We start from the raw sequence: 4,957 nt of genomic DNA, 5'->3' as shown, positions 1-4,957 counted from the left end.
CTTTGCCTCACCCACAGCAAGACTCGCCTCAAACAAGCAATCTAGTGGGCCGGCCCAAATCATGTGGGTTTGTCCCGTCAAATTCCTGAATCATCATGGTTGCTTTCCTCAGGGTCGCGTGCTTCATTCATTTTTCCTTCGATTTCTACTTTTAATTTTGTATATACTTTTAGATATTCTAACTACATATATTCCAAAACATAATTTAATTATTATTTTTGAACGTTCATTGCGTGTTTGGAAAAATGTTGATGCCATGTAAAAAAATTGCTACCGTAATTTTGAAAATAAAAATCACGTATTTAAAGAAAATCAATTAATATTTAGAAAAATACTATATGTCATGAAAAATACTAGCTTTAAAAATGACGCATTTCAAAAATATATTCATGATATTTTAACAAAACGTTTATACAATGTATATAAATGTTCCGAACTAATCACTTTATTTACATTGAAAAAAATGTTCATGCGTCTGAAAAATATATATTTTATATTTAAAATGTTTAGATAATGTTAAAAATATTCAAGGTGTGTAAAAAAATGTACTACACATATTTAAAGAGTTGAAATATATTTGAAAACAGGAAAAGTAAAAGGAAGATTAAAGGGAAAAACATAAAAATAAAAACAAAACTAAATAGGAAAGATAAACCGATGAACCGTGAAGAAAAGTACATAAAAGAAATAAACCGCTTGAAACCTTCCTAGAATAGGTGTACAAAAAATCTTCGGGCGAACTACTTCATGGTCCGGCCCATTCAATGACGCAGGAGCTCGCTCGCGCTAGAGGAGGCAAGGCGCAGAGGCGCCGATTCGGCGCCTTAAACACCCGTTACTTCATAATGTGCAAACAGGCGCATACCCGCTCCTCCGTGATGGGCCGATTCATCTTCCTTTTTTTCTTTTTAAACGCAAAAACAGCATGCTACGGTAACCAAACAACCACGCCACCGGATGTGATTAGTTATATATTTTCCATATTTTCTTCATTCTTCTTTCCTTTTTCCTTTTTTCTTGTTCCTTTATTCTCTTTTTTTGAAATGGTTTTGTTTGGTTCTTTCTTTTTATTTTTTATTTCTCCTTTTCCTTTTCCATTTCTTTTTATTTTTATAAATTTGTGAGTTTTTTAGAAAATAATGAACTTTTTAAAATTTTCTATAATTCATGCTTTTTAAATCGTGAACATTTTTAAAAATCGATGAAGTTTTTTTCATTTTTTTCAAAATCGATGAACTTTTTCAAAATTGATGAAAATTTTCAAAATCACTGAACAGTTTTTTTAAATTGATGATTTTTTTTTCAAAATTGACAAACCTTTTCCAAAACTACTAGACTTTTTCAAAGTCGATAAAAAATTTCATGTTTGTGATTTTTCTTCAAAATTTATTTTTTTGTGAGGGATTTTCGCAAAATCAAAAACTATTTTGAGGGAGAGCGAACATACCTGTGTGATCGAGAGCGATCTTTTTTTTTCTCTGAGGGAGTGCGACCGAGAAGGAATCGAAGCTGTGCTTTTTAATGGGCCGGCCCAATTGTTCATGTGTGTGGGTGCCAACAAGGTCAACCGGCCCTAACCGCCCTATAGGAGCTCCCATGCAGAAGTACCTTTCGCAACAAGCGAGACATAGGTCATGCGTTGGAGTGTGTTTTGTTGCACGGTTGTAGGGAGCAGTAGCGCCCGACAACCTATGTCTCGTGCCAAATGGCCGCAACAGTGCGACCATTTAAAAAGGTAAGACATGGACTTCTTTGCTCCTTAGGCCTTGTTTGTTTTCGAGTGATCCCGAGAGGGTCCCCGCCGTTTCCCTAGGTGAGTAAACCACGAGTTTATTTCGGCCTAGTTTTTCCGCAGGCCCATTTGGTGATAGCTGGGAGTGGCACTTCCGTCCCCGACCTGCTCCAATTCCGCGGGTTGAAAACCATCGCCTCCTCCCTTCGGGTAGACTTTCCTTGTCTCTATCGCGAGGCACCCGCCTCCACTCCAATGACATGTTCTTTGCTTTTGGAGTTTTCTATTTAGACGGAAGACATTCACACCCGTGGACTCACGTGCAGCAGAAAATTCTCCCCCGTGATTTCTCTCCCCTAGTTATTATCTCCCGAACGACCAACCGAAGCCTTAGTGTGAACAATACGTTAAGTAAAAGTAGCAAATAATTTTGAAAAATTCTGAAATTTTTGTGTGACAGACATTGTTGTGTATTTTACATGTTGACTAGCAAGATGCCCGTGCATTGCACGGAGCGTCAAGATGCATTTTTTTAGAGAAAAGTATACTTTTCGTCCCTTAATTTTTGATGAAGTCTAGATTTGGCCCCTTAACTTAAAAACCGGACAACTTGCATCCCCAACTACAGAAACCGGACAAGGTTCGTCCCTGAACTCAGTTTTGACCGGTTTTGGTGTTGACTCACCCCGGTTTTGACCCGTGCTCACTCATATTCCTGTAATTTTTTTATATCAGTGAACTTCTTCAAAAATAAACATACTTTTTTCAAATCAGCGAACTATTCTAAAATCCGCGTACTTTTTTCAAATCCTTGATTTGTTAACATTTACGTACTTTTTCCAAAACCCCGTATTTCTCCCAATTTTGCGTAATTTTATCAAATCCAGGTATTTTTCAAAGCCATGAACTGTTTTTGAAATTCGCATACTTATTTCAAATCCACATGCTTTTCAAAGTCCGCATTTTTTCAAATCCATGTTCCTTTTATAATCCATGAACTTTGTTTGAAATTCACGTACTTGTTTCAAGTTGAAATAATTTTTGAAATCCACATATTTTTGTGTAAAAGAAGTCCATATCCACGTACTTTTTAAAGTTCGCATAAAATTTTCAAAATTGATGAACTCTTTCAAAAAAATGTATTCTAATATGAAAAGGTACATAAATTTTTAAAAATTAAATGAACTTCAAAAAACCAAATGAACTTTTAAAAAATACGCATATTTGAAAAAGTACATGAACTTGGGAAAAGTGCACAGATTTAAAAAAAGTACACAAATTTTAAAAAGGTTCATGTATTTGGAAAAAGTAACCGAATTTGAAAACATTACGTGGACCTAGGAAAGGTAGGCAAATTTGAGTCGGAACGGTCAAAACCGGCGTGGGACGGGACCAAAACCGGTCAAAACCGTGACCAGGGATGAATCTTGTCCGGTTTCATAAGTTAAGGATGCAAATTGTCCGGTTTTGAAGTTGAAGGACCAAATCTAGACTCTGCAAAGAATTGAGGGACGAAAAGTATACTTTTTTTTTATAAAACACATATTGTGATTGACCCATGCGGAAGTAATCCCATGTGTAAAAACTAATGATATCTCGAGAAAGAGAAGAGATAGGGTGAGGAGGAGTGTAAAAACCCATGCGGCCACCATGCCAGATTGTTCCAGAGGTTTCCTTTTTTAATTGCTCAACAATGAGGTTGTGGGAGATAAGGATGAACAAGGGAAGGCCTTATCTGCAAATGTGGAGAGAGGTGCGGGCATCTTTTTGTAAAATTGCCATAGTTTGCTTTCTATCCGTCAGATATAGATCAAACGGTCTATCTTGCAAGATGGCAGGCACACCATCATCACCAACTCGATTTTTTTATAAGAGTAGAGAAAAAATATTCAAAATGCTCCATGAAAACATAGATGTTCTAACAAGGTTGTTTGTGGAAGCATATTAAGCTCTTAATTTTATATTTTTCGAGATGGATGCGAATGTCATTCCATCACAAAAAAACTGCACGTAAGTAGAAAACTAAGAAATGCTTGTTTAAAAAATTGATTTTTTTTCATTGTTTTTGCTGTTTTGTGGGTTTTACTATTCATATGAGGAGCATTTGAGCTCGAGATTAGAATGAGATATTCTGATTTGGTTATTCTTTTCCTAATTTTTTTCTTAAAAATATTATAGTGTGTTTGTTAATAAAAATTAAAATTTTATTATAGAAAAAAATCTATACTTATTAATAACGTTGAAATATTTTTTGACTTGATATTCACTTATTTTAAAAATGTATATGGAAATAAAAAATGTTTGTCTTTCAACAATAGATCACTTAGTTATAAAATGTTTCTGTAATAAAAATATGTATGTGCATTTTAAAAAAGGATTACAATTTTTTAAAATTGGAAAATATAACTTTTTAAAATTTGTTTAATTGAAAAAGTGTTAGTCTATTTTAGAAAAATATTTATACAATATTCTAAAAAATTATTCATTAAGAAACATGTAAGGTTTTAAAAAATTGTACATGTATTTGAAAAATGTTCAAGTAGTTTAGAAAGTATCCATGCTTTTTAGAAAACATTTATATGATTTAGAGGTGTTCGCATATTCTTTTAAATGTTCTTGCGATTTTTAAAAGTGTTCACCTCTATTAAAAATACTAATGTAATTTTTATAAGTGTTTGTAACTTTTGGGAAAGGTTCTTGTAATTTTAAAAGGTCTGCACATATTTTGGAAAAATATTCATGTCATTTCAATAAGTGTTTGCCTATTTGAGCCTTCCACCAAAAGAAGGACCAAAATCCACTTGTGGTTGGTCTTGAGGTGACTACCGAACCTTTAAAAATTTCAGAAGATCGCACCACAATGCGGAAGTTTCCAGAAGGACCCAAATCACCTCGAGTCCCAACAACTCCAAGAGTATAAAGTTTGGTATGATGCAAGAAAGATGATCACGATTTGTTTTGGTGAAAGTGTAGATCGAGGGTTTCTATTGGAATCCTTAGAGATTGGTGCAATTTGTTCAAGGGAATGTAAATGGAGCGAGCATTTTCAAGGTCAAGAATGGTAGGAAACTCATATTTGATAGATCGGGCTGGAAGTAGAAGAAGGGGTGGCTTATATATCTCCCATCAAATTCATCTGTTGCCCTCACTTACAAGATACCCCACACATACTGTTGTATAATCTATGTGTATGCATTTTTGTGGTGGGATTGGCATGAAAAACTA

This window comes from Triticum dicoccoides, chromosome 1A, assembly GCF_002162155.2.
Source record: "Triticum dicoccoides isolate Atlit2015 ecotype Zavitan chromosome 1A, WEW_v2.0, whole genome shotgun sequence".
NCBI lineage: Eukaryota > Viridiplantae > Streptophyta > Magnoliopsida > Poales > Poaceae > Triticum > Triticum dicoccoides.
The sequence above is the reverse complement of the archived record's forward strand: the minus strand, read 5'-3'. Positions refer to the sequence as shown.